Genomic DNA, 13,388 nt, shown 5'->3' on the forward strand with positions numbered 1-13,388 from the left:
ATCTACACATTGAAACACTGAGGGAAAACACTGAGAGAAAAGATGAAAAATACTCACTTGTACTGCAACCACCAAATCAATATTTCCAATATAAATTGCTCAATCAAATAAGCTAAATCCCATGTTCTCTCCTCATAAGGCTCTTCATAGAAGTACAAAGGCCAAGTTACAGGGAAAGATAAACATATATCTTTTGTGTTGTAGCATTTTTTGATTTTGGTAAGTTAAAATAAATTATTTCAAAAAATGAAAATAGTTTTCCAAAAAAAATGTTAAACTAGGATATGGACAAAAAGAACACTGAATAAAAATGTTAGGAAATATTTTGATAAATACGTCCATATCAAAGAAAATGTTGGAATAGATACCCTAAAAAATGAAGGCAAAAATAAAATGTTAGGTTAGAGAAAAAAGTGAAAAGCAATAAACTCTGAAAGTGTTGCAAATCTAAATTGCCACTACTTTTACTCTAATTCACTTTTGAAAATAATAGTTGTGTGCAATTTGTTTAGATGTCACACTAGTTTATTTAATCCAATTATACAATTTAATCATAATTGGATTTGTTTTAAATTGATTGTCATAAGTAAAAAATAAAATTGGCTCAACAGTTTAATCTGAGTCAATGGAGAGAATAAGGTATAGAGGTAGATTATTCATGAAAAAATATTGGGTTGCTAGCGTAAATGCACTCTGAAAAATAAGTAAAAAATGTTAGAATAAGTAAAGGGTAGGTAGAAGAAAAGTTGTAGAAATACAAGGTTGTTATAGCATAAGCACATTTATCATGCTTGATCTAATGTTTCAGTGTGCAGGAGCAATTATGAAAGTGAAAAGTTGTTAATTAGCTGATTTGATTAGCTTCCCCTCATTTCATTTCATCTTCCACTACATACTTATTAATTGCCCCATTATCCTGTCATTTTTTGTTAAAATACTCTTTTTCCCTTCATTTTCACCCTTGCCCTTTGGTTTCACATATTTTCGTAGCAAATTACCCTCTAAAGGTCATTTCCCAACCCAAAACCTCTTTTCCCTAGTGTGAAACCCATTCCCATTTGAAGAAATTACTTTCCCCTTATTAATTTCCCTATTTCACCCAAAAAACCCATAAAACCCCTTTATTCTAAATTTAAATTCCCCACACTCCTCCCCGCCCCCGGCATTGTTTAATTAACTCTGCCAATCCATATTTTTCTTGACAAACCCCTTTTAACCTATAAAGACCCTTTATCCTAAAGTTTTGTCTTCCCCCCATTTTATTTTAATTAACTCCGCAAATTCAAATTTTGTGATATAACACTGTTTAACCCACCCCCTTAGTGCCATTAATAAACCCCACCGCATTTAACCCTGGTCCCACTCCATAAACCCGTCCATTATATTTTTAACCTGCTTTATATCATTAAATAATTACAAATCATTTATAATTATCCCCCGGGCCCCACTAATCTCTGCCCGATTTCCTTCCGTGCATCTCAACCACGCGACAGCCCTCCGATCACTCACTTCAAAATCCAATGACCCACATTCATATCGCGCGCTCCCGACATCCGACCTTTACCAGCCCGAGAGCATGCGAGATTCGTGGTTTTGCTCGGGCCCCTTTCGATTACGTGGCAGCTTTACATGAACTCGCGTGCCCTCATGAAAAAACCGTCCGAGTGCCAAAAGCAGTGCGATGAACCTTAATACCGCTTCCCTGCGTAGGCCAAAACCATCCACTGTTCATTTATCATTTTCACTCTTTTCACTGAAAGCCGTCTAAGCCTTCTTGCACCACCCTAAGCATCTGCAACCCAATTTAACCACTATTTACCTCCCGAAACACGCTCCGGACTCCGTCCACAAAGTTTCCTATTCCCTGAAGCCATTATCACCTCCCTGCCAACCTGTGTTTTCATTGATAAATTGTTTTATTTTACAGGAGATTAGAAGGTCAAAAGCTTGGATAAACAGTTTTGATACTAGTTCCAAAACATGTATACTCCAAGATTCGCAAAGAAATCTACTCAAAAGGCTTTATTCATAATGAAAAGACCAATTATACACAGAGCAAAAGAAATCATTTACACAGAAGCAGTAACTGTTAAAACAGAGATAAATCAACAACAGCGTATCACATTTTCACATGAAGTCAAACAGGTCTTCAGTGAAATTCACTTTTACTAAAGATATAAATGCAAGATAAGAGTAAAAGATAACAGATGATGTGATTTATTGTGACTAGTAAAAGTAAATGCAGGTGACAGAGCATTCATGGTAAAAGACTAAAAAGATGAGACAAATAAAGAAATACAAGTCAAAGTGTATCAGATGAAAGGTCATAAGTAAGTATGACATCCAGCGTGAAAATCGAGCAGCATTTAGATTTTGAAGGAACAGTCAGCTAGTTTCAACAATTTTCAGTTTTTTTAGCGATAGTCACCAATAGTGCAACATCAAAATAGTGTCAAATCAACTAGCAATCTTTATTTTGATTTTATAATAATCTATTTTTGTAAAAACAGTTTAGTATATTTTCTTAGTTCTACTGTTGTATAAATAACTCTCTTCACGAGTTATTAATGGTTGCACCCATGAAGAAGCATTTTTAAACATTTGATGTACTTGACTTTTCTGGATCATTAATACAAAGCAAAGGATTCTGAATTCTATTTTACACAGTTTGTGTTTCATGTAAGTTTTTCCAGTATTACTCATTATGTTTTTCTTCATATTCTTATGTCTTACAGAGATAACAAGGTAGAAATAATTGGATTTCAATCTATTTCTATAAGCTTCTGAAGTGATAATCTATAAAGAAAATGAATTAATGGACTATTTGTTTAATTAATTCCCTCTAAATCAATAAATCATTAGCATCTTTTGTAAGTTTAAGCATATTCTTTTAAACCTTTTTAACACAGTTTAAAAGTTTTCATACTTATGATTATTTAATTTTCTGTGATAATTATATTATTTCTCTGTTTCTACTCGCCACCATACAAGCTATATCACTGTGTGAGATTTTATAGCAACCCTCTGCTTTGATATTAATATTATTCACAAGGTTAGGCATTACAGTGTTACATCTGTTTCTTACATTGGTCCTCCAAATTAAAACAAAACCCCCAAAACAATTGCCTTAGATGCTCTGGCATGATAGCTGACCATTATCATCTCAGAGGTACAACATCAATCTGGCACCTCTGCCGGGGATTCGAATTTCATTAAGTTTTCTGGGGGCAATAATATTCATTTTATTCCTTTAAGGTGATTAAAGGTCTAGGAAAGTTAAAATCCTTCACCTAGCGACTCCACTAGCCCAAACTGGCACCTTTTAAGCACACCAGATCTCATTCGGAATCTGTCTTAGTTAATCCTCTGTCAGATCTTGAAAAGATTCTGAGAAAAACCAGTTCTAAAAGGAGACATCAACCATCTTCTTCTTCCTCTTCAACCTTGCAGTCTAAAGATTTAGTATCATTTGATCCTTTTAGTAATATTCCATCTGATCCTGATTGGACACAAATACCTCCTAGGGTTTCTGAACTATTAGATAGGGGAGTTGATTTAGATTCAGCGTTCCTCATTCATTCTTTTGAAACGCATCAAGAACCCCCCTACCACCAGGATCACCTAAAACTAAGTCTGACTTGGATGTTCATTTACTTGAATACAAACCCACAGATTTCATATCCCCTACCACTTATTCATTAGCTTCCACTTCTGAACGACCTAAATCTTTTACTTCTGAACAACCTGAAGAGACCCTCTCTGTATATTCAAATCCACTCTTTGAAACAAAAGAGGGTATTCATTCACAGGTGCAAAAGTTATTTCTTAAGACCCCTTTAAAGTTATTCAGGAGATCCTCTCCTTCTTCACCTCCACATAGTCACACACCCCCTCAATTACCTTCTTCTACCTCTTCTTCATCTTCTTCTTCTTCCTCCACACAAACACCTCATATACCACCTTCTACTATGGCATTCCGACCTATTGTACAGGCTAGATATGCAGCGTTAATCTTACCTACTAACCTCGATGCATTCACAACTAGGTACTTTAAATACCTTCCCAGGGATAATGGAGAAAATGGTCCCTCAGCTGAGGACCATCTTCAAGCTTTTCTAGACTTTGCAAACAACATGAATATCGAACAATAAAATGTTTACGTGAGATTTTTTGTACAGTCACTTGAAGAAAATGTTAGAATCTGGTTTAGTCAGTTACCTGCAAATTCCATTAGAAATTGGGAAGAGCTTACAAACATATTTAAAAATCAATGGGGTGTAAAGAAAGATCCTCTTTACTTTCTGACTGAGTTTGAAGAAATTAAAAGAAACTTTGGTGAACCTGTATCAGATTTTATCAAAAGGTTCAATAAACTTTATCATAAGATTCCCCCTAATTGTAAACCCCCTATAGCAGCAACTAAGTCTAGGTTTTCTAAAGCCTTTGACGATGATTTTGTTGTAATGCTAAGAGAGAGAACTTCAAGAACTCTTGAAGATATGCAAACAAATGCTATAGAGGTGGAAGAAAATAGGGTTGCTTCGACTTCCTTGAAAGCTAAAGAGGAAAAGGCCCAAAGAAAACTCAAATCTATTCAAGAGGTCTCTAGTTCCTCTAGTTTTTCTAAGACTAAAACAGAAGATTCTAAAATAGATGAAATAACTTCTCTTATTAGAAATCTATCTAATAGAATTTCCAAGATTGAGACTCAACCTAGGACAGTTCAACAAACAGTTACTAGACCCCAAAATAAAAATCGAGATAGTATAAAAGAAATCCACAATTACAAATTCTTCATAGACCTAGTAATGATCAGCAGGTTCCCACTCTTTTACTAATAGATGACCAGCAACCTGATGAAAATACTATGACTATTACCGAAGATATAAATAACATGGATACTTCTTCTAATCAAACAGTTATTATTACTCTCTCACAACAAAATCAAATTCAAGAAGATCAAGAATCCTCACAGGTTTCTAAATACCATGCCTTCTCGGAATTTTTAATTACAGAGTTGAATAAGAGATATGATCTTAGGCCTAGACTTGGCCCTGGAAGACCTCCTAAGGAGACTCCAATAATTGAACCTCGTACCAAAGTTGTTGAAACTCAAACAATTGTTATTCGAGCATTAAATCAGAGAATTGATACTACTCAAAATGATAAAAATGCTTTGACTACATTTAATGTTGAAAAAGGGTTAGAAAGAGTTAAAATCCCATTTCCACTTTCAAAACTTTCCAAAAACCCTAGGTATAAAACTCAAATCTCCAAATGGATACAAAACACCTCGGTTGACGCTGAAAATGATATCATTAGTCTGCAAGATGAAAAACCAGCAATTGTCTTTGGTCCTAGCTCAGATATGATAGATGAAATAGTGCTTCCTTTCTATGTAACTCTTAAGGCAAATGTTTCCATGTCATATAATTGTACGCTTGATTCTGGAGCATCACATAACCTCATGCCAAAAACTATCATGGACCATTTGAAACTTGACATAACTAAATCAGATCATGACTTGTACACCTTTAATTCTAAAAAGGTGCCCTGCTTAGGATTGATTAAGGATTTAGTAGTCACCCTTGCCCAAATTCCAGTGAAAAGTGTAGTGCTTGATATAGTTGTCACAGATATTCCTCCCAAATTTGGAATGCTCCTTTCTAGGTCTTATTGTGCGAAATTAGGGGGAACTCTTCAGATGGATATGTCTTATGCCACTATTCCAGTTTATGGGGGAGAACAACTAAGGTTCTATAGATAGGTAAGATTTGTGCACACTGTTTGCAAAACAGACCAGTCAAGGAACCATCCCATTTACGCAATTGATTAGGATTTTGGTTACTTTCAACTCTCTTCAAACCAAATACATAAAACTCAAGTTAAAATAGAAGTTGTAATTGAAAGTCTTGTAACAAATCAAACTGATATATGGAAACTATTTTTTAATGGTTCTTATAGAAAAGATAGATCAAGCGCTGGAGTAGTTTTAATTTCACCAAACAAAGAAAATATCACCCAATCATGCAAACTCGACTTCGAAGTTACAAATAATGTGGCTGAATATGAAGCTTTCCTTTTAGGACTCCAATTAGCCAAAAGCTTAAAGGTTCAAAACTTAAGTTTTTTTACTGACTCAAAACTTATTGTCAAACAAGTGAGAAATATTTGCCAGACTAAGCATCCTAGACTTAAGTCTTATCGAAATGAAGTTTGGGATTCAGTCAAAAACTTCTTTGATACTTTTAATTTGACTTATATTCCAATAAATTAGAATATTCATGCATATGTCTTAGCTGTTTCTGCTAGTCATTTAAAATCCCTTATCAGACCAATGTACTCTATCAAATACAAGTCAAGTACAGACCATCCATCCCAGAAAATCTAAAACACTGGCATACATTTGAAGATGATGAACATTTGAAATCTTTTCTGCAGGTTATAGATGAATTTTCAGTTCTACAAATTGATGAAGATAGAACATAAATAAATGAAAATACAAATGGAAATGATACTTCAAATTTCAATTCAAAAATTGTTGATCATGACATTATTCAATTGTTTAACAATTTTATTCCCAAAGGCCTCATTCCTTTAGAAAAATTGTTTGATCAAAATGATCTGAAACCCTCAGTCCATTTCTTCACAAGATGACATAGAAGAAATTAATATTGGAACAAAATGATGATATTAAAAACATCAAAATCTGTGCATCTCTAGACCCTGAGATCAAAGCTCAATATTTTTAGTTACTTCAAAATTATAAGGATGTTTTTGCATAGACCTATGCTGATCTAAAAACCTATGATACTTCATTAATACAGCATAAGATTCATTTAAAGCCATAAGAAGTTCCTTATCAACAGAAACTTAGGAGGATCAATCCAGCTCTTCTACCAACTGTAGAAAAGGAAATTAAAAAAATGCTAGATGCCCAGATCATTCTCCCTCTTAGATATTCTAATTGGGTTGCAATTTTAGTTCCTATTAAAAAGAAGAATGGAGAAATCAGACTCTATGTGGAGTTTAGAAATTTGAACAAAGCATCATTAAAGGATAACTATCCTTTGCCCAAAATGAATCAGTTATTTCAAATGGTTTCAGGAGCACAAAGACTTTCTATGCTTGATGGTTTTTCAGGCTATAATTAGGTAAATGTTGATTCAGCAAACAAAGAGAAGACAACCTTTACTACACCCTGGGGTACATTCATGTATGCTAGAATGCCATTTGGCTTATCCAATGTTGGAGCAACATTTCAGAGAGCTATGGACGTAGCTTTTGTGGGTCAGGTAAATAAATTTGTGATCATTTATCTTGATGACATAACTGTTTTTTCACTGTTTTTTCTAAATCTGATCAAAAACATCTAAAGCCCCTGATGAAGGTTTTTTACAAGTGTAGAATATTCAGGATATCATTGAATCCTAAAAAGCCTCTGTTTGCTATCAAAGAAAGAAAATTGTTGGGCTATATAATTTCAAAAAAAAGAGTGGTGATTGATCCCAAGCGTGTGTCTGCCATTAAAACATTGACCTTACCTAGAAACAAGAAGGGGATTCAAGCTTTTCTAGACAAGATTAATTTTTTAAGGAGATTCATCCCAAATTACACTGAGATTGTAAAGGATATCACTGACATGCTCCAAAAAGATCATGAAGTTAAATGGACTGTCTCTTCTAGGCATGCATTTGATCGGATCAAGAAAGCTATCTCTGAAACTCCCACCTTAGCCAGCCCTGATTATACTAAACCATTCAGTATTTTTTCCTTTGCCTCAGAAACAACCCTTGTTATTGTTCTACTACAAAAGAATGAAGATTCCCATGACCAACCCATAGTCTTTTTCAGTAAGGTTATGAGAGATGTCGAGCTTAAGTATGACATAATTGAGAAGCAAGCATATGCCCTTATTCAAGCCCTGAAATCATTCAGGATGTATGTCCTACATTCTCCTATTACTGTTTATAATCTTAACAGCGCTATGAAAATAATTTTAACTCAACCAGACAGTGATGGAAAGAGAGGTACATGGATCACTCAAATACTAGAGTTTGATCTAACTATCAAAACTACAAAACTAGTAAAAGGCCAAGGATTAGCTAAGCTTCTAGTTGAATCCAACTGTAAAGTGCTCGGAATCAATTCTGTTTTAGAGATACAAGGGAATAATCCACAAGAACCTTCTCAAACTTCAGATAAGAAGAATACACAAGAACCTTTTGTCCTTGCAAAAGGGGAGAATCCACAAGAACCTTCCCTTCATCCTAAAAAAAAGAATCCACAAGAACCTTTACCTTCAGATCAAATCTGCCCTTTATACATTGATGACAAATTTCTGTTGTCAGATTGGTACCAAAACATTGTAAATTTTTTGATCCATTTTGAATGTCCAGCATCATTCTCCAAAACCCAGTGTAAAACTCTCAAACTGAAAGTAGTCAAGTACTGTATCATAAATGCAAATTTGTACTGGAAAGACCCACTAAATATTTTGTTATTATGTTTAATAAAATCAAAAACTAAAGGAACCATTGACCAGTTTCATACAGGGTTTTGTGGAGGACATAATGCTTGGAGAGCAACAATATATAATATATTAAGGGGAGGATTTATTGGCCAACATTGTTCTTACAAGCAGGAGCAAAGGTCAGAGGTTGTGTTCCTTGTCAAATGTTTGTTAGTAAACAAAAATTAGCAGCTCTTCCACTGGTTCCATCAATAGTCTCATAACCTTTTTTCCACTGGGGATTAGATTTTGTCAGAGAGATTCATCCCACTTCAAGTAATCAACATAGATGGATCATCAGTGCAACAGACTACTTCACTAAATGGGTGGAAGCAATTCCAATGAGAAATGCTGCTGATTTAGTAGTAATCAAATTTACTGAAGAGAACATCTTATCTAGATTTGGTTGCCCAACTCAAATTGTCACTAATAATGCAACAGTTTTTCTAGTGTTAAAATGATTGAGTTTTGCCAGAAATATCAGATTTTGTCACATCATTCAACTCCATATTACCCACAAGGTAATGGACTTGCAGAATCCTCAAATAAAAGTTTGTTAAAAGTAATAAAAAAGACTCTAGCATATCATAAAAAGAGTTGGGACTCTCATTTAATTTATGTAGTATGGGCAAACAGAATTACTCCAAAGAGATCTACTGGAAAATCTCCTTTCCAGTTAGTTTATGGGAAATATGCAATCTTCCATACCAATTTGGCCTTGTTTTAAAATTCCTACAGGATTCAACAAATGACCCTGATGATTTTCCAAGGAGAATAAATCAAATTATTGAGCTAAATGAAAACAGAGATGAAATTCAATACAAATTGAAAAAGTACCAAAATAAGATGAAGAGCCTGTTTGATAGAAGAGCCAAGGAAAGGGACTTCAAGGAAGGTGATCTAGTTCTAAGATGGGATTCCAGGAGAGAAGAAAAGGGGAAACATGGCAAGTTTGACAACCTATGGTTTGGAGCTTTAGCAATTGCTGAAGTGAAGGGAAACAACACTTTTGTGCTACAAAATCTTAAGGGGCTATATTCCACTTATCCTGTAAATGAGAGCTTTCACAAACATTACATTGAATACTGAGAAGTTGAATTAGATTTCATTACTACCATTGTAAAAACTCTAGTTTCTTTTACTTTTCAAGTTGTCAGTGCGATTTTTACAACAAAAAACTCCATAGCGCGAGGAGAAGGTACATGGATCTACAGGTTCTCTACATTCTATAGGAAAAATCAGTCCCCAGATGGAGCCGATGTTGTAACATTTTTTGGTTTTGGTAAGTTAAAATAAATTAGTCCAAAAAGAAATAATAATTAAAAAAAAAATGTTAAGCTAGGATATGGACAAAAAGAATACTGAATAAAAATGTTAGGAAATATTTTGATAAATACGTCCATATCAAAGAAAATGTTGGAATAGATGCCCTAAAAAATGAAGGCAAAAATAGAATGTTAGGTTAGAGAGAAAAGCAAAAAACAATCAACTCTGAAAGTGTTGCAAATCTAAATGCCACTACTTTTACTCTAATTCACTTTTGAAAATAATAGTTGTGTGCAATTTGTTTAGATGTCACATTAGTTTATTTAATCCAATTATACAATTTAATCATAATTGGATTTGTTTTAAATTGATTGTCATAAGTAAAAAATAAAATTGGCTCAATAGTTTAATCTGGGTCAATGGAGAGAATAAGGTATAAAGATAGATTATTCATGAAAAGAAATATTGGGTTGATAGCTTAAATGCACTCTGAAAAATAAGTAAAAATGTAAGAATAAGTAAAGGGTATGTAGAAGAAAGGTTGCAGAAATATAAAGTTGTTAAAGAATAAATACATTTATCATGTTTGATCCGATGTTTCAGTGTGCAAAAGCAGTTATGAAAGTGAAAATATGTTCACTAGCTAATTTGATTAACTTCCCCTCATTTCATTTCATCCCCCACTACATACTTACTAATTTCCCCGTTATCCCATTATTTCTTGTTAAAATACCATTTTTCCTTTCATTTTCACACTTGCCCTTTGGTTTCGCACATTTTCCAGACAAATAACCCTCCAAAGGTCATTTCCCAACCCAAAACCCCTTTTCCCTAGTGTGAAACCCATTCCCCTTTGAAGAAATCACTTTCCCCTTATTAATTTCCCTATTTCACCCAAAAAAACCCATAAAACCCCTTTATTCTAAGTTTAAATTCCCCCTCCCCCACCCCCCGTATTGTTTAATTAACTCCGCCAATCCATATTTTTCCCGACAAAACCCTTTTAACCTATAAAGACCCTTTATCCTAAAGTTTTGTCTTCCCCCCGCTTTATTTTAATTAACTCCGCAAATTCACATTTTCCCGATATAAAACCTTTTAACCCACCCCCTTGGTGCAGTTAACAAACCCCGTCGCATTTAACCTTAGTCCTACTCCATAACCCCGTCCATTATATTTTTGACCCGCTTTATATCATTAAATAATTACAAATCATTTGTAATTATTCCCGGGCCCTACTAATCTCCACCCGATTTCCTTCCTGCATCTCAACCACGCGACAGCCCTCTGATCACCCGTTTCAAAATCCAACAACTCACATCCATATCACACACTCGCGACATCCGACCTTTACCAGCCCGAGAGCACGTGAGATTTGTGATTTTTCTCGGGCCCCTTTCGGTTACATGGTAGCTTTACATGAACTCACGTGCCCTCATGGAAAAACCGCCTGAGTGCCAAAAGTGGGGCGATGGACCTTAATACTACCTCCCCGCATAGGTCGAAACCATCCACTATTCATTTATTGATTTCCGTACCAAATTTTAAAACGTTACCCATTAAAAAGCCGAAGACCCTCGTTTTCACTCTTTTCGCTCGTTTTTTCACTGAAAGTCGTCTAAGCCTTCCTGCGCCACCCTAAGCATCTGCAACCCAATTTAACCACTGTTTACCTCCCGAAACACGCTCCGGACTCCGTCCACAAACTTCCCTGTTCCCTGAAGCCATTATCACCTCCCTGCCAACCTGTGTTTTTATTAATAAATTGTTTTATTTTACAGGTGATTAGAAAGCCAGAAGCTTGGATAAACAGTTTTGATACTAGTTCCAAAACATATTTACTCCAAGATTTGCAAAGAAATCTACTCAAAAGGCTTTATTCAGAAGGAAAAGACCAATTATACATAGAACAGAAAAAATCATTTACACAGAGGCAGTCACTGTTAAACCAGAAATAAATCAGTGACAACATATCACATTTTCACATGAAGTCAAACAAGTCTTTAGTAAAATTCACTTTTACTAAAAACATAAATGCAAGATAAAAGTAAAAGATACCAAATGATGTGATTTATTGTGACCGGCAAAAGTAAAAGCAAGTGACAGAGCATTCATGGTAAAAGACTAAACAGAAGAGACAGATAAAGAAATACAAGTCAAAGTGTATCAGATGAAAGGTCATGAGTAAATATGACATCTAGCGTGAAAATCGAACAACATTCAACTTTTGGAGGAACAGTGAGCCAAAGTCAACAATTTTCAGTTTTTTATAGCGATAGTCACCAACAGCGCAGCGTCAAAATAGTGCTAGATCAACTAGCAGCCTTTATTTTGATTTTATAATAATTTATTTTTATAAAAACAGTTTAAGATATTTTCTTAGTTCTTTTGTTATATAAATAACTTTCTTCACGAGTTATTAATGGTTGCACCCTTGAAGAAACATTTCTAAACATTTGTTGTACTTGACTTTTCTTGATCATTAATACAAAGCACAAGATTCTGAACTCTGTTTTACATAGTTTGTGTTTCCTGTCAGTTTTTCTAATGTTACTCATTATGTTTTTCTTCATATTCTTATGTCTTACAGAGATAACTAGGTAGGAATAATTGGGTTTCAATCTATTTCTATAAGCTTCTGAAGTGATAATCTATAAAGAAAATGAATTAATGGACTGTTTGTTTAATTAATTCCCTCTGAATCAATAAATCATCAGCATTTTTTGTAAACTTAAGCATCTTCTCTTAAACCTTCTGAACATAGTTTAAAGGTTTTCATACTTATGATTATTTTATTTTCAATTTGAAAACTGTGATAATCATATTATTTCTATGTTTCTACTCGCCACCATACAAGCTATATCACTGTGTGAGATTTTATAGCAGCCCTCTGCTGTGATATTAATATTATCGACAAAGTTAGGCATTACAGTGTCTTACATTGGTCCTCCAAATTAAAACAAAACCCCCAAAACAATTATCTTAGATGCTCTGGCGTGATAGCTGACCATTATCATCTCAGAGATACAACACAGAGCACTGACCATTTTCTCTTTAACTGCAGCAGCAGGAGCACCACCACCACCAAGATCACATGCAGTGCATCAATGTGGGCATACCAGAGCCAACACTCAATAACGTCTTCAATGTTTCTCGTCTTCTTAACCTTGGCAAAGAGACTAGCCCAATAGAATTTTATTTGTACAGATGCTACCTTCACCAATGCACTGATCTTCTCAAATTGTCAATATTTTAAGATCACAGGTCTTCCAAAAAATACAAAATGTTGAGTACACAATAACATGAACTTTCAGTGGCGTGCAAACTAGATTACCAATCCAAAGGTGATCAAAACATTGAGCAGAGACTAGCCCAATAGGATTTTATTTGTACACATGCTACCTTCACCAATGTGCTGATGTTCTCAAACTGTCAATATTTTAAGATCACAGGTCTTCCAAAAAATACAAAATGTTGTGTAGACAATAACATGAACTTTCAGTGGCCTGCAAACTAGATTACCAATCCAAAGGTGATCAAAACATTGAACAGAAGGAAAATCTCATGAGCGAATTATGACTAGTTCACAGCTTTGTATTTTCTGAACATC

Source organism: Pinus tabuliformis, chromosome 4_2 (assembly GCF_031772625.1).
Source record: "Pinus tabuliformis cultivar Carrire ecotype Pingquan chromosome 4_2, CPIR1, whole genome shotgun sequence".
Classification (NCBI taxonomy): domain Eukaryota; kingdom Viridiplantae; phylum Streptophyta; class Pinopsida; order Pinales; family Pinaceae; genus Pinus; species Pinus tabuliformis.